An 18,290-nucleotide genomic window follows, 5' to 3' on the forward strand; every position below is an offset into this window, starting at 1 on the left:
CAAACAATTAAAAAAATTAAGATATAAAATTGAAAAAAAAAACAAAACAAAAAAAAACAAGTTTCAAGTAATCCAGCAACCACACAGTCTTCTCCATTACTTTCTGCCATTTCTCTTCACGTTCTGCCAACTAGATCTTCTCTTTTCTCCTCTCTCACTCACAGCTACAGTTTGGTGTTTATCCATGAAAGTGATACTCCAGGATGGAACAAGTTGGGTCCTATCACAAGGTTTAGGGCAGAAATTACCCCTACAGCAGTGTTTTTGTGCAGCAGAAGCCCAGAGCGCTCGCACCAAACACCCCCTCACTGCTCCTCTGTTGGTTTCCCCTGCACTCAGACGGAGCCATATTTTACTTGATTAAAAACACAAATAAACGGACTCCCACAGAAAAAATCTGATATCGGTCTGCATTCACGCTTTGTGTAGAGCACTTTCAGCGCGTTACTTTCACACAAAAAACACCGCTAAATAAGGCTTTAGTTCTCGCAGTGTCTCTTTGTCCTGACAGACTACCTGCGTTTATTTATATCTGGAACGCCACAGACTGATACACTAAGTGGCGAGAGCCTCGTAGCCAGCTGTGGCTCTGCAGCAGAGGTAGCGCCGTTTTACGACACCATGAGAACTATAGAGCCTTATTTAGCTGTGTTTTTGTGTGAAAGTAACGCGCTGAAAATTCTCTAAATAAAGCGTGAATGCAGACAGATATCAGATTTTTTTGGTGAGAGTCTGTTTATTTGTGTTTTTGGTCAAGTAAAATATTGCCCCGTCAGAGTGCAGAGGGGCAGGGAGGGGGTGTTTGGTAAGTACTCGCGATTCCCCGGAAGATGACAGGTATGAGCCCGCCCACAGTTTATCAAAATATGATTGGCTAAGACAACTGTCATTGTCAAATTGTGTCCACATTCGCTTGAGTTACACAGGCATTCGTTGCCCTACCTGCCAGAATGTGTCGCTGATTTACAAAGATACCATCAAAGGGAAAATTGTGATTGGTCCATTTTCCCTTTCGTTATATTAACCCCATTGTTTGCCAGGACAAGTTTATAAAAATAATATAAAACTCATTGCTATGATTTCATTGAGTAAAATAAATAAATAAAAACAAAAAAAAACAAAATAAAGAAATAAAATAATTATCTAAGAGTACAAATAAATATGGTTAAAATTGTATTTCATGTATGTGTTAAAAAGGTTTAAAATCTGTTCAAAGTAAACGAGTGATGAGTATCAGTTAAAAACGAGTGAAATACAAAATGTTTTCATGTATTATATTTTGTTTTTATTGTGAAAGAGCTAAAAGGAAGTGCTGTGTACACAACCCTTGCCGATCAGTTTCGTATTCGCTTTACTAAGAAACCGGAAGTGGGATACGCTAGCTTGACCTGGAGAGACGCAATTTGAATCTGCCATGTGGCTGCTATTTTTGAGTAATTAGAAGAGTTTTCTGGACTTTTAGCTCAATGGTCGTCAATGAACACTCGTCTATTGCTTGTGGATCAACTATGGATAATTTCTGCCCGAAGTCTGCCCTGCAGTAGGTTGTTTACAGAACTTTTGAAGCAGTTTAGCACCGTAGCATGTAGCATTCGCTAGTCTAGCAGATGTAGCGCCGCCAACGGACTAGTTTTGCTCAGTCAGCTTTCTATGGAGACTTCTTTCTCATCATTCCGGACTGGATATGAAGATTGGTCGTTCTCAAAGTGCTAATAGACTGCTGGAAAAGTTCAAAGTGTGGATTTTATCTTTGCTTTCCTGGACATCGCTTGCTAAAGGCTAACCCTGCATTCGCCAAAGTGGGAGGATGGAGCTGTCATCGTAGGACACTGTTTGGATTTCTCTTCACGTGAACTTGGACTGGAGGCTGTGAGTACTGACTGAACTACAAGCTCAGGGTTTATTTTGGTTTGCTCCTAGAGTGAAGCAGCAATTAAGTTTTGGGCCTCACCGCAGGCCTGCAACTATAGGGTTTTTCTAAACTTAATAACCAGGCAGGTGTGAGTGTGTGTGGCCCCTTACATAGGTTATTATTTTAAGTTAAGAAACATATTATTTCAAGTTAAGAAACTTATTATTTTAAGCCAAGAAACTGAGAAAATACAGATTTCAGGAGCAATTATGATTTATTGTTGGTTTACTTGTTATAATGTTGATTTTAAAAATGTTCAGTAAACTGGAAGTTTGCATTTAACTTAAAAGTTTGATCATTTAATCTGATCTTGGTTTCTCTGTATGAAAGATCGTAATAAGAGTGGGTATCGAATATTAAAGGCACACTTGGGATTTTTTACACAGTAACATAGATGAAGCAGTATCTCTTCATTAGCTCTCAATATAATATTTAAGAACCTAGAGGCCCTTTCCTAATATAGTGGGTAAAGGTGGGCTACAAATATGACTAAAGCACCTGATAATGTAGCAAACAAAAGAGAATTCTACATAATCATTTGCATGCATGTCCAAACAATTGAAATTGATTTACTGCACAAGTGACACAATGATGTGAAGATTGAACAAGTAGTTTTGAGAATTTCAATTCTGATCTGAGAAATGAACCAAAGCAACTGAGAAAAACTGCAATAGTTGCATACGAAAAGGGTCCTAAAACGTGGGACGGCTCGTCTCGGTTATTTGGGGATCTTTCCCGGGATAAGTCAGTGGAAACACCACAAAATCCATGCCTTACCCAGACGAACCGAACTGGTCTGCTTGGTGGAAATGTGGCTTTAGAACCACCCTCTCATATGAATATTATTTTCTGCTGTATTTCATGCTGGCAGTGTCTGCTACTTAAGATAAGACATAAGATAATTAACCGTGAGAGTAGAGGGCTTTTATTTACTTATTTATCAATATTTAATTCTATTTCCACATTTATGTGGGTGCTTGACGTGACGCTACATTTTGTGTCCTTTGTGACAAATATAAATAATAATTTATAATATTTAATTAAAACCCCTATTTTTTCCTTTACAGTATAAACTTCCAGAATAAATACATCTGTAGTTAATGAGCTTTAAAATTCAAATATGAAAATATTTTGTTTTAAACATGACATTTGTCCACCGGTGTGACTAGTGGTGCAGCGGATCATCATTGACCAGATCGACGTAATCGGTTCGGCACACACGTGACCCATGGATTGATTTCTGAAAAAAGCTGTGTTCTCGTCCGCACACATCTTTTGATGAGCGGAGACGGGACGTGTGCAGACGTGGCAAGCAGAGGAGAGGAGGAGCTTGAACGCCCTGCGACACACTGGCCATACACACTGTGCCGTGCCCAAAGCGATTCTCCAGGATGGAAGTTGGGTTCTATCACAAGGGTTAGGGCAGAGATTCCCCCTACAGCAGTGTTTTTTGTGCAGCAGAAGCTCAGGGCACACGCACCAAACACCCCCTCACTGCTCATGTGCCGGTTTCCTATGCACTCATATTTTACTCGACCCAAAACATAAATAAACAGACTCCCACCGAAAAAATCTGATATCTGTCTGCATTCACGCCTTTTTTAGAGAATTTTCAGCGCGTTACTTTCACACAAAAACACCGCTAAATAAGTCTCTTGCTCTCATCGTGTCATAAAACGGCGCTACCTCCGCTGCAGAGCCACAGCTAGCTACGAGGCGCTCGCCACTTAGTGTATCAGTCCGCACACACGGTGTGCCAGATATAAATAAACGCAGGTAGTCTGCCAGGACGAATCATGCAATAACAACGTGAAGATGAGTGATTATGAGAGCGAGGATGACCTGCCGTTCACTTTGCATTCCATTATTATTGTTTATATCTGTTTGTTTATATCTGGCGTGTCTTTTTGAAAAAAAAATCTGAAATTATAAGCTCAGGTTCTTTCATTCTCCTTATTTCAAGGAAGATGTCTTTTAATGTTTCTTTGAGTTCTATTTTATTAATGGTCGTTCAACCAATATTAAAAGGAGATATGCCTTTTTATGTTGCTGTTGCACTTTAAGTTGATTTTTGGTTCATTGTTAAATTTTAAAGGAAGGAGATATGCCTATATAGGATGCGCATCATTTTAATTATATTTGCCTTACCCCACATGGAGAGATAAAGTGGGGACCACTGTGTCACATCAGCTCGCAAGCTCTCTGTTAAAGGGTCAAAATTTCTTTTAATCAAATCAGCTAGCACAGGTGGAAATGTTATACCTAGATACTCAATGCCTTTCTTGGGCCAGGCAAAGTTACCAAATTGGAAGAGAGATTTAGGGCAGTATGGTGTAAGAGGAAGAGCCTCAGACTTTGACCAATTCACTTTAAAACCTGAAACGGAAGAAAACCTATCTTTAATTTTAAACAGGGAGAGGAGAGAGGATCTGAAACAAATAAGAGAATGTATATAGCATTAATTTATGGCGATGCTCTCCAACTAAAATGCCTGGAAATGTAGGCTCACTGCGGATAGCCACTGCTAATGGCTCCAGCGCAACAGCAAAGAGCCGGGGAGAAAGAGGATCCCCCTGTCTAGTGCCTCTACCTAGGTCAAATGGAGAGGATATGACACCATTAGTGAGAACAGAAGCTGTGGGATGAGTGTAAATAAGGCTGACCCAATCTATGAACCTCTGGCCAAAACCAAAAGACTCCAGGGCAGAGAGCAGGGGTGCTTCCCAATGTGCCAAAATGCAGTCTCCTATCTCCTCTCTCCTCCGCGACACCGGAAGTATGTTGTGATCAGCCATGCTGGAGGACATTTCAAAGCGCCAAATGTGCTCGGAGGAGAGAGGAGAGAGGAGACTGAGCTGGAGGAGGCATAATCGAGGAAACACAAGAGCAGGCTTCGCGGAAGTCTTTTCACTGACAGACACGTCCCCTTGTGACGTATCAGAGCCGGCTATAAAGCGTCAGCTGTCCACATGTGTGAAACGTGAGCTCCATGGAGCAAGATAAGCTGTCTAAGCATAAAGTCTGGCTCACACTACAGGATTCTTGCCCCGATTTAACCCAGATTCGGTCCTCCCGACAATCGGGGAAGAAATCTGGTCGTGGACTAAAATCGGCCGACGTTCAGGCAAGATTATCTTCTCGTGTGAGCGGTTGACAGATGAATCTTTAGCCCCACCATCGTCTCACAGACTCGTCGGAGCCGCCCCGAGAATTTTCATGTTTGATATTTATCTGGATGATTACAACATTCATTCTCACTGAGGATGACAACAGACAATTAGAAAGAGCCCCAGAGACCGGACAACAGACAACACATGCAGGCTGAAAGTGAAACTCAAAGGCTCCGGGTCAGCTGACTGCGCACTCCACTGGCCCACTCGAGCCAGTTCAATAATACCTTTAAAAATAACACATAACCACGCCATTTTCATACAGTAGCAAACTGTTGTTTTATCAGTGATGGGTGTGAGATCATGCCATTATTGGCTGATACAGCAACAGTTTCACCTCTGTCCCTCTGCGTGCGCGTAATGGATGAAAGGCACCGCTGCAGACAGCTCCACTTCTCTCTCCTCCTGTCCCACCAGTGCTTATAGCAGTGCTTATAGCAGAATAAACACATTATTTATGAACACAAAGTGGCCCCAATATAAGACTTAAAAACTATCAATCTGGGCCTAGGAAAACGTGACATTTTTCTTTTTCATTCATGAACATATTCATGTTAAACTGATCTGAAAGTGAATATGAATTTTCTGCGGTTGAGCGCCCTGTTGTTTCATTATTTTCCTTAGTTTAGTTTGTCTCGTGCGCTCAGACCGGTTTATCCAGCTGTGACGCCGTCATCACTAAAATACGTCGCTTCATGTGACGCTCCGGAGGAGAGGACATCTCAATGCTCATAAAATTAACCTCCTTCTCTTCTCTCTTTGTTTCCTCGCGTCTCTGGCATGCATCTCTGGTGGGCGGGACTAAGACGCAAGTGGAGGAGGCGAGGATGGAACTTTGGAGCTTTGAGAAGCACCGCAGAAACTGCCACTCAACCCTGTCAAAAGCCTTCTCGGCGTCCAAGGAGATGGCTGCCAGAGGGGAGGTGTATATGTAGATAATTTTGTTTCTGTATTATTCAGTCAAAAATAATAGATTTGAAACCAAAAAAAGAGATTTGTAATCAAAAGACAATAAGTAGGAAATGAAAAAAAAAAGTTGAGAATAAAACAAAGCAGGTTTCAATTGAAAAAAAAAAAAAGTTGAGATCAAAATACAACAGGTTGCATTTGAAAAAAAAAAAGTTGAGATCAAAACACAACAGGTTGCGGTTGAAAAATTAAACTGAGAACCTAGTTCTTTCCATTTTGCTTATAAATCAGCCCTCTTTGCTTTCAAGTTGAAAACCTTCTCTTGCAAATCATTCCTTTTTGTGTGCAAACTCCAAAGTTTTGCTTGCGAATTCTACTGCACTTACTGGGCGGGGCCTACGCTGGTGGATGACAGAATAGTTTCTATTGGTTGGTTTGACCTGGCTTTACCGAGTGCGAGCGCCAGCTACCACTTCCTTACACAACGCCTGGAGGTAAGTTGATAGCCTCTGGCTAGAGTCCGCTGTACACTCACAAAAACAACAACACAGTATAATGAATTATAATGCCCTACTGCTGCAAGCACGCTAATTAGCATGGTTGTCTCTGCTAGTCACGGCCTGAGCATAGTTACATTAGCTAAGATAGTTAGTGATTAAAACACTGTTCCACGGTACACGCGGGGGCATGGTTCCTACACAACAGTACAGGGTTTCTCCCAGTGTATTGTAAGCCTGGCGGGCCCGCCAGGCTTTACCTGCCCCCCCACGCCAGGCTAAGCTTTTTAATTCACTTTTAGCACTCCATTAACACATGATCAGGTGTCTTTTTCATCACCTGACAACGTTACAACTTCGTTGAGCAGAGTCGCGCCTAACGGGACATGTCACGGACGTATAACATTTATGTATAACATTTTAACACCAGTCAAAGCAGAGTGAGAATGCTCAAGACACTCTTGGAATGTTGTTCAACCAATCACATAAATAAATAATTATAATACTGTTTGCACTAAAAACTTCAGGACAACTGTCTGGTGTAGCATTATTTCGTCTCTCTCTGTCTCTCTCTGACACACAGTGACATACGCCTTCCTCCGGTCAGTTGCCATGACAACGTGACGCTCACTGATCAATTGTTTGGACCTGAGTGAAAACAAACGCGAGCCCTACGAGCTGAAAAATCAAACGATGGATCATTTTCACATGTGGTGAAAGCATCTAAGCTCACAGAAGCTTTAAACTGTGCGCTAACAGCTAGCAGCCATGCTACAGCGGCCAGCTGAGCCTTGCCGAGCCGCATCTCGGTTCTCGTTAACGGCACCGCGGTCCGCTCTGTGCAGACCTCTCGGCCAGCCGGTGAAGCAGCGGTCTGCTGAGCATGACGTCCGTCAAATGCAACCTGTTGTATTTTGATCTCAACTTTTTTTTTTTCAAATGCAAACTGTTATATTTTGATCTCAACTTTTTTTTTTCAATTGCAACCTGCTCTGTTTTGATCTCAACTTTTTTTTTTCATTTCCTACTTATTGTCTTTTGATTACAAATCTCTTTTTTGGTTTCAAATCTATTCTTTTTGATTGAATAATAAAGAAACAAAATTATCTCCATAGGTGTAGTCCTGACAGACCCACATTATATCAATAAACCTTCTGATGTTGTCTGCAGAACAGGGAGGATGTATAAAGCCAACCTGGTCAGGATGGATCAGGGAAGTTATAACTTTGCATAGTCGGTTGGCTAAGATTTTGGATAATATATACTTATCGTAGGACGTCAGACTTATTGGTCTATAGCTTTTGAAATCCAAGGGATCTTTACCAGCTTTTAAAATAAGAGTAATAGCAGCCTCTGTCAAAGAGGGAGGAAGTCTGCCCTTGTCATATGCTTCATTATAAGTTTCTAAAAGCAAAGGTGCTAGCTCTGCAGAATATGCTTTATAAAACTCTGCTGTAAAGCCATCTAAGCCTGGAGCTTTACTTGAAAGTAGATTTTTGATGACATTCATTATTTCTTCAATAGTGATGGGTGAATCCAGTTGCTCAAGTTGGTCCTCTGATAATCGAGGAAGATTGAGAGTTGAGAGAAAGGATATAATATCTATTTTACTCACTGTTAGCTCGGCGGTATATAGTTTAACATAGAAGTCTCTAAAAGTCCCACTTATTTCTTTAGGATCACACAGAAGTCTGCTATCAGCCCCCTGAATGGCTGGAATGGCACTTAATGTTTCTTTTTGTTGAATGTATCTAGCTAGTAGCCGACCAGCCAAAAATTTGTGATAATGATATTCATGACGTTATGGGAAAAAAACAAACAACTCATTATTAGTGATTGCTGCTTCTGAACAACAGCATTTTTATTGCACACACAGTATGGATGCCACTTCTCCAATCATTTACTACTACTACACAAGCTTGAAATGTAAGCAAAGTAAGTAGGTCAGATCCAGAGGAAAGTTAATCTAGAGGGTGCCCACTCTCCCCCCCATTATTTACTATCTTTATTGAACCCCTAGCAGCAGCCATTCGCCAGAATAGTAACATTATAGGTATCGAGACTCCAACATCTCATCACAAAATCAGTTTATATGCAGATGACATATTGTTACATCAGAAATCCAAATCTAAATCATTAAAAGAAACTATTAATTCAATCCGATCATTCTCCCATCCATCAGATTATTTAATAAACTGGTCTAAATCAAGTATTCTTCCCATTAAAGGGATAGTTCAGTTTTTTTGAAGTGGGGTTGTATGAGCTCTATGTGACCACTAAGGACATTAGATACAGTAGAAAGTTGTCTCCTCTCCCTCAGTAAGACACAAACTTTAATCAATGGTGACGAGGAAATCGACGCTAACAGGGACAGACGGTACCAAATTCAAAGGCTATTTTCTCTGCCTACAAGAACTAAAATCAAAAAGTAATACCACAGTTTAAGAGTGCCATACATAAAATATTTTTTAAGTGCATTAAGTCTTCGGAAATATAAACATTTATCTTGACCTAACTAACTCATGTGTCCTTACGCGCAGCGCTAGTGCGCTCCGTCCCCCCTCCTCCTTCCAGCTGCAGGGAATGTAAACAAGCTATGCTTCGAGCGCTGGTTTTAGCCTCGTGTAAGTTTGATCAAGTATCGTAATTCTTTATAAAGTGGGAACAAGACCTGGCCCTCACCCCCAATGCTGACTTCTGGAACCAAATCTGTGAAAACACCTTCTCCATAAGAGCAACAGTAATATCCAACTAATCCAGTACAAAATCATCCACAGGGTCCACTTTACAGGGCATAGGATGTTTAAAATGGGTTTAGCACAATCTGACACTTGCACCCACTGCTCCCAACACACTCCAGACACTTACCTTCATGCCACCTGGAACTGCACACCTGTCCAACAATTTTGGGTTGATATTATCACATCTCTCTCAAATATTTTGGGCTGCCCCATCCCTCTGTCCCCTTCACTGTGTCTGCTAGGCCTCTCATGGCCTCAGATTTTCTGGGGGATGGGCCTGGACCTCCATCCCACCGCTACATGCCAACATCTTGCCCCACCTGGCCTGGCTGTGGTTCGTGGCCTCCCCTCTGGGGAGGGGGCTGGTCCTGGGGGGGCTGGCTCTTGTGTGGCTTGGGGCCTCCGGCCTGCCGCGGGGGGCGTGGGGGTGGCTGGGTGCTGGGGGTGGGGGTGGCTTAGGGCCGGGCGGACGGGTGGTCGGGGAGGGCGGGTGCGATCTGCAGGGGGGGCCGCTGCTCTGGGCCCTGGGTGCTGTCTTTGGTATCGGCGGGGAGGCAGGTCTGTGCCCCCTTGAGTCCTAGGGTTGTCCCTGGGCCCGGTTTGGGGACTGTGTGGGGGGGCCCGGATGCCCTGGTGGCCCCCGGGGGGCGCCCCTGGCTGTGTTTTACTTACTTGGATATTCGGTGACCACCTCACATGCGTGCAGATACTCAAGCTTCTGTCGAGACTAACTAAGAGTTATGATAGATCCCGTCAGAGCATGCTGAGTCGGGTACTATTACACATCTTCTCACATCCTGTGATGCATGCCACTTCTTCTCCTATCCACGTAGGCCCAAGCTCCCCACGCTTTCAAGACCCCATTTCTGGTGTCCCTGGTTTCGTACAACCTTTACTTCCTGTATTGCATTAGCCCAGCACTTGAATTGCTATCTTAAATCAACAGTAGTAGACGTTTGTCCTCCCTTCTGTTTGTCTTGTCTTGTCCTGCCTGTCATTATTTCCCCTTCTTTCACACTGTGGTGTGGCACGGCCCTCCCCTATAGCTCACATCAGGGGTTAAATAAAGTTTAGAATGATGGAGTAGCCTACAGGGAGGGCTGGTGATGGTCACTATAGCAGTTAATCTGACTGCTAGAAAAAAAAATGCATTGGTCTTTTCAACGCTGTCATATGACACAGTGCTCAGCAGAAAAGATAATGCAGACAAGGGGAAAAGAAGGAAAAAATAAAAAAAAGGAAAAGTTAATCTAGCAGGCGAAAAACTTCATTATTCTAACAACACATTCTTTCTATAAGGACACCAACACAAAGGAGAAGGCATGGACTAAAGGCGCTTAAGTTTGGAGAGGGCAAGATGAGCTTAACATTAGAGGTGTCCCAGTCCGATATTAATATCGGTCCGATATTAGCAAAAAAAACAAATATCGGTATCGTATCGAAATGCATCGAAAATGTCCAATATCAGCACTCCGATATAAGCAGTCTATTCCAGACTCCGCTCCTGCTGTTTTTATTTGATTTACTTAGGTTATTTTCTGGGTCTTCTAATTTATTCTTTATTTTATTCAACTACGAGTATTTTTTATGTTTAATGTTAAAATTTCTGTTTCCCGTTGGTTAATAATAAATGGGTCAGTTTTTCCTCATACCTACTTTTGCTGACTACTGTTCTTTGTTTGAATAATATCACTTAATCAAGCCTTTTCTAACATGTCAGACATACTACAAAATAAGTAATCAAAGTAGGCATGTTTAATGCTGATATCATATCGGATAAATATTGGTATCGTATCGGAAATGAAAATGTAATATCGGGACATCCCTACTTAACATACTAATTAATTACCATGAAGGTGTGTCGTCATGGGTGGGATTCCTGCTGAAACGTGGTTTTCCTGTGATCTTGTATTCTCGGGTATCCAGCTGCTATGGGCACTGCGCTGCTCTGCGCTGCTCTGCTGTGCGCTGCTCTGCTGTGCGCTGCTCTGCGCTGCTCTGCTGTGCGCTGCTCTGCTGTGCGCTGCTGTGCGCTGCTCTGCGCTGCTCTGCTCTGCGCTGCTCTGCTCTGCTCTGCGCTGAGCTGCGCTGCGCTGCTCTGCGCTGCTCTGCGCTGCTCTGCGCTGCTCTGCTCCTCTTTTAGGCACTAAATCCTTATGTGAGGACGATGATGCTGTAGTGCTACTTTCGCTCTCGCCATTGTTGTTTCGTACACAGCAGGAAGCGTCATATGTCATTGTGTCTCTGCACTGTAAATACCGTGAAATGACAAATTTATATTGTCAAAAAAATTATACCAGTATTGTTGTAAATGGTATGATATAGCACACCCCTGATGCTGCTACTGTTAATTTAACAAAGTGCACTTTGTGAAAAGTTTTATATATTTCACCATGATCTTATGTTCTCTTCTACAGTTTTTCACACTTGTGTTTGGTGTTAGTAGTATTGGTGTTTGGTCATCTACTTCATGCAAAACAAATCTGTTGTATAAACACACTGGAAACAAATCTTTTATTTATGTATTTGTGTATTTTTTTTATTTAAATTTCAGAACATTGTCACATTCAAACGCTTATATTTCCACAGGTATCATGCTGGTGTTGGTCATGAAAGATGTTTGACAATAGTAAGGAGAATATGGCCTGAAAGGGAGTGAGTGACCCAAATAAATAAACATAATTATATATTTATTAGTGCTGTCAGGCAATTAAAAAAATTAATCTAATTAATTACAGGATTTGTAATTAAATAATCTAATTAATCGCATTTTAATCTCACATCTGCTTAAGGCCCCAAAATAAAGAATCTGAATTCCAGGACATTAAAATTACATTAAAAGACATTTAAAAATAAGGTGGGAATATATAAAACACATTTTTAGGTACCCTGAGTGTTATGGTTCTATCTTTACAAAATCTACACAGTCCTGCACCTGAGGTAAGCTGATTTGATTTTTAGGACATTTTTTGCTTCTGTTCACATTTTTACTCGATGCAATATGAACTTCTATACTTCTATGAGGTCAGGAGAACCAGGGCTAAAGGCTAAAAACTGTAAGGAACTATGTACAAAACACTTTTTTCAAGTCTTGGATCAAAGAAAAGTGAAGTATTCTCAGTTTAACCTGCTTTTGAAAATACATTTGAAAATAAGTGCGTCTTTGAACCCCTCGCGGGTTTGGGATCCAGATCAATCTGCGTTAATTTTTATGACGCGTTACTTTGCGGTGTAATTAATTAATCTAATTAACGCGTTAAAATGACAGCCCTAATATTCATATATAAATAGAAAATACTTTATTTATTCCCTAGGGGAAATTCAGGAGTCACAGCAGCAATCAAGAAAACGAAAGTAGGAAAGTGTATAGAAAGTGCAAAAAGGTCCACAAGAAAATAGATGACGACAGCCCGTCCACCATTCTCCAGCCCAGCCAGTCTCCACAGGATCCAGGACTGAGCCCCCCCAGCAGTCTGTTCAGTCTCTGTCTCCTGGATCCTGTCTGCCCACAGCAGGCGAAGCTCCTCCAATGTGTCACCGGCGTCCGATGTCAGCTCAGTCAGCCACGTCTGTGAACAGCATGATGCCACACTGCCCCCCAGCAGCCCCTCTGCTGCTGGGCTAGCACGGCTAGCTCGTCCATCCCACCGGAGTTAGATCCCAAGATCCCAAGTTCCCAACAACGATGGATGGAAGGACAGGTCCACGTCTTCACCTCCTGGCTCACACCCCAGAACCAGCACGTCGTCCTCACCTCATCCTCCTCACCTTGAGGGAAATCATCAAGCCCTACTCCAGTTAGCATTGACATGCTACAGGCTGCTAACAGCTAATTTCACATGTAAACAATGCAGCCATGGTTAGATGTAGGATCTCCAGACGAACACAGGCGAAAAGTAGTAAAAACATCGCTGAAGCCACAAAAAGTTTGGTGTCCATGACCATCAATGAACCATACAAAGTAATGATCCACTTCAAATACAAAGATGACGAAAAAGAGACGAAAAGAATTACAAGAAACGGACAAAGAAGAGAGAGCTGCTTCAACAGGCAGCTACTTGGGCAGCGCCGAGTGTAGTGTAGTGTTGTTCTTGGTGTTGTAAATGATATAGATTGTAAGTATAATGTTGGGCTTTCCAAGAAATGTGTTTTAGGTGTTTGATCAGTTAGTGAGAAAAGGCGCAAATGTTCACAAGCTGGTCCATGCTGGTCCAGGCGATGCTACCCTCACAGCTCAGTCAGCTCTGGAGGTCCTGTAAAAACAGAAACAAAAGGTCACAACAAATGATTTCACTTGTAGTCCAGTTTGGATGGGGGTCAAAGGGGCAGGGGAAACACAGGGTCTTGGAGCTTATGGAAAGAGGAAAGCAACAATTTAGGCTCAAAGTTACTACTGGTATCGAAAGACTATGCAAATATACAGCTACAGCACAAATTCACCCTTCAAGCTGTGAGGACAACCTCACCACAAAGACCATCTCTGTGTAGACCAGCTTGTGAACACTTGCATAATTTCAAACTTACAGATGAAACACCTAATACACATTTCTGGAAAGCCTGACATGATGTTTACACTTAACACCATTCATAGCCACCCACTACAACACCATGGTTATATTTTATCAATAGTTGGGTTTATAATCTACTGGAGTCCCCCTTTTTAGGCTCCGTACAGTTAACTTATCCCGTTTATGAGCAACACCGGCATTATACCTGTGGAAATATAAATGTTTGAGTATGACAATGTTTTGAAGAAAAAAAAAAGTAATCATCAGTGGCTGGATCTGTTTCTAGGGAAGCAGATTAGGGCCATTTTGGACGGAGAAAACAATTTTGCGCAAATCGAGGTTAAAGTCATAATGATGAGAATAAAGTCGAAAAGATTGAAATCAAAATGACGCAAACCAAGTTGAAATGTCAAGATTAAAGTTGAAATGACTGGAATAAAGTCGAAAAACAATTTCGAGATGAAGAGGTAATGACGAGAATAAAGTTAAAATGTCCAGATTAAAGAAGAAAGGACAAGGATAAAGTAAAAAAAATTGAGATAAAAGTCAAAACGACGAGAATAGAGTTGAAGAAAAGGTTGAAATGAAGAAGAATGAAGTCGAAAAACGATTTTGAGATTAAAGCCGAAATGATGACAATAAATTGGAATTTCAAATTTAAAGTCAAAATTGGGAGACTTAAGTCAAAATGAGGGGAAGAAGTCTCAACAACCTGCCCTGATGTTTAGCGGTAGTACACTGAGTACACCCAGCTCCTCAACAGCCACAGGCAAAATTGACAGTAGTGGCAGCTGCCATACAGGACAAACGGCTGTCTTCAGGATCCGTGTATGTTCTGAAAATTGTTAGATGTTCTGTTCAGGATATAAAGGATTTTAAAAAACAAAGAAAGAGTGAGCTTTTTGACTTTAATTTTAAAAATCAAAACTGAACTTGAAATTGGTGCTTAGGTTGTGCGCGCTGACGCACAGCCAAGCACTTAAGAGCGCGCAGGAAAAATCCAGTGGAAATTCATGCAGTAGGGCTGGGTGATATGGCCTTAAAATAAAATCTTTGATTTTTTCAGAAAAATTTCAAGTTACGATTTTTTGATGTTTTTTTTTTTCCTTTTAAAGAAAACGATAAGTACAAATGACAGAGACAACTCAAAACCAGTTTTGTTTTAATTTTGTCAAAAACTTAAAATAATAAAAGTAACCTCTATTTGACTCTTGGAATTAAAGTTTCAGCTCTTCTTCTGTTTCAAAAACTTCGCTTTGTAGTTATAAGGGAGGCACATTCACATTGAAAGCTGCACTATTTTGTACATTTTGAATTTAAAAATCCTGCTAGGAAAAGCGTGTACAGTACTGTTTCAGTGCACTACAGCACTGTTCTGTTATATTCTGCTTTTAAACGATTTAAAAAACCCACTTTGTTTCTGTCTAGTTTTATTTTTTAAGGCTGTAGCCTGTTTATCCTGTATTTTAATACAGACAAATAAGTAAAAATAAATGCTATTTATTCAAGTGTGGGCTCACAAATGTCATGCCTTACTGCTGAATGGAGGATTGAGTTGGTGGAACAGAGGGAGTTGCAGGGAAAGACGGAACTCAGCTTTCCCCAGGTAAAAGCCAAACAACTTCTCAGTCATGTCTGTCCAGGCAGCACTGCTCAGTTCGATCGCCCATTGTCGTTCCGATATCAGCTATTCCCCGCAGTCTACTTTCACAAATCATGATCCGTCCATGTCACCATAAGAGGGGATTTTCTTCAGTAGAGTGGGGATGTTCTGAGAAAAACTAATGTATATTTCTTTACTATCTAATTTTCAAAATGATCAGAGTATTAACTTTGAAGAGCAGCAGGTTTGACGCGCCTCAGTCACATTATTAATTATCTGCAGGTGAACATGAAAGGGTCCCAGCTTTGGAAATGTTTGAGTTAAAGATCTTAATCAAACTCCTGAAAGGTGACTGATAGAAAACAGAGGATTGGAGGAAAGGGATTTGAACGTTTACTGACGAGAGGTCTAGTTTATATTAACCTCTTAGGGCTGTTGATACAGACCATAAGGAACACGTGTCTGTCAAGGTGCTGGGTGTCAAAGATATTTAAGAACATTTTATGACACTTAGGTTTCTGTTGTTTCGTTAGTGAACTGTTAAAGCATGCTGCACACACGTGGAGTCAGCGCTTGCTGCAGTATAAAAGGTGCACAATAGCGGGGGAGAAAAATTCAAATTCAAATTTTTTAAATCGTCCACAAGAAAAAGTTCGAACTAGAAAAGCAATTTCTGAAGAAATTGCGCTGTGAATGCAGAATGCTGAAGCAGCTTGCGCTGAACTGCTAATGCAGAATGCTGAACATGGATGACTGAAGATATGTCTGAAAATGGCTGAATGAAGTCTTAAATAACTCGCGCTGAAATGCTAAAGCAGAAGCTGAACATGAATGACTGAAGATGTGTCTGAAAATGGTTGAATAAAGTCAGGCAAGGCTTGCACTGAAATGCTAATGCAGAACGCTGAACATGAATGACTGAAGATGTGTCTTAAAATGGTTGAATGAAGTCTTGAAAAGCTTGTGCTCAACTGCTGATGCAGAATGCTGATCATAAATGACTGAGGATATGTCTGAAAATTGTTTAAAGAAGTCCTGTAAAAGCTTGCGCTCAAATGCTAATGCAGAATGCTAAATTAACCTGCCATGAACTCTTGGATGAAAGGAAATAAATGGACAATAAATTGAATGGATGAAGGAATTTAAAGTTGAAATGGTTGCGTCTATTCAAAAATTAAAGGAATGAATTAAATTTTAAAGAACATTGATGGAAATAATGACCTGACTGAGGGTAAATGTAAGTCTGCTATCTTAAACCCTGTTAAAATGTAATCCAGTGTGTACTGTGTGTGAGTTTTTTAACCATGTAAGCCTGTAGGCTGAGGCCCATCTGAAGCCAGATGTTGCCATGGTGATTATTGTTTACCAACTGCCATCAGAGAGCTGGTGGAGTCTGTTGATTCCCAACACCCCTTTTTGAAATCAGGCTGTAAAGGTGCTTGCAATTCTGACAAAAAGAATGATGATGAAGCATGAATCAGTGTAATCTAAAATTGGATTTAAAAGTTTGAATGGCTGAATCAATTCAGAAATTAAAGGAAGGAATTTAAATTTAAAGAAAAAAATCTAGGAAAATAAGGAGCTGACTCAGGGAAATGGAAGTCAAATGCTGTTAAAGTGTGATACTTTCTGCCCTGTGTGTGTGAGTGTGTGTGTGTGTGTGTGTGTGTGTGTGTGTGTGTGTGTGTGTGTGTGTGTGTGTGTTCAATCATGTAAACCTGTCTGCTGAGGCTTATCTGAAGCCAGATTTTACATTGGTTATTACTGATAAATTACCAGACACATGCTTGTCTTTGTTCCTGGATGTTTTGATGAGTTACTATAAACAGCTGCATGAGATCAAAGGTTTCCACGGTGACCAGCTCGTCAAGGGCAGCAGGTGCAGGTGCACAACTTTGCCCTTGTTACTGTAATCTTATGAAGATTTTGTGGCAAAGCAAGAGTCCGAATCTCCTGTCACCTTGCCAAAACCGTGAGGGCTAGAATAAAAATGAACACACCGTAGGAATCCTGAGACCCAGAGGAAGCTGTCCGTCTAAATTTCATGCATGAAGGTCAAGAAACGAACCCACGAGAGCGATAGATAGATGAGGGAAAATTTACTGATCTCTGAGAAAACCCCTCAGGAATTAACATGGAGGTATATGGGGATTTTTTTTAACTTCTCATGACAGTTGGCCATTTTGTGAAAAAGTGCTCCATCCTTTTGCTTTAAAAACCACTTTGTCAGAAGCAGGACAAGACTACTTACATGCTGAGGGCTTATTTGTGTTGATAGCTCAAAAAATGTGGCCAAGAGAGCAGTTGACCCAGAAGTTTCTCAGGTCTTGTTTCCCCCTCTCCGTGCTCTGTCGTTTGAATCTCCCACTCTGAGCCAAAACATTCCGTCCAATACACACCAATGTTAAACGGCTCGAAGAGCTGAAATGCATCATGACCTTTGAAGGGTCATTGTGAAGAAACTATGAATGCTAGGAAACATTTGAAACCCACTGAATGAAGCCAAAAGATAGCTGAATATTTTGAAGTTTGAATGGAGTTTGTAGCTGAATGTATGACTGAATGAGGAGGGTTTGAAGCAGGCTGAGAAAATGTCCTGAAGGGAGAAAATTTTGAAAATTCCCCATTCATCTCTATGTGACCAAAATTTCGTAAATTGTCGAATATCTCGGAAATTATTCGTGAAAAGTTTCTGAAAAGTCATAGCCCCCTTGTCCCCACTGAAACACACGTTTTGAAGTTTGAACGGTGAAAATCGGTTGAAGTTTGCTGGAGTTTTAGCGGTCCAAAAAAGCGGGCGGAAGAATGAAGAAGAAGAATAAATTTTTTTGTCACAGAAGAACATATACTGTGAATGCATTGCTGCATTCACAGCAATTAATCAGTATAATCGATATATCCCCCAGGCCTATCATGCAGACTGTTTTGAACTCTTTAAGATCTGTTTTTT

At 41.2% G+C, this 18,290-nt stretch overlaps 1 long non-coding RNA gene across 1 annotated transcript in view; it reads left to right on the plus strand.

Annotated features, from left to right (window-relative positions):
- The first annotated feature begins 1,360 nt into the window (after positions 1-1,360).
- Positions 1,361-18,290, plus strand: part of LOC141786545 (uncharacterized) — a 30,958-nt gene continuing 14,028 nt past the window's right edge. Inside the window, exon 1 of the long non-coding RNA XR_012597825.1 lies at positions 1,361-1,869. This is a non-coding gene — a long non-coding RNA (uncharacterized LOC141786545). The remainder of the gene's footprint in view (positions 1,870-18,290) is intronic.

Source organism: Halichoeres trimaculatus, unplaced genomic scaffold (genome assembly GCF_033239565.1).
Source record: "Halichoeres trimaculatus isolate MK-OKI-2021-1 unplaced genomic scaffold, fHalTri1.1 fHalTri1_scaffold_42, whole genome shotgun sequence".
Taxonomy (NCBI): Eukaryota; Metazoa; Chordata; class Actinopteri; order Labriformes; family Labridae; genus Halichoeres; species Halichoeres trimaculatus.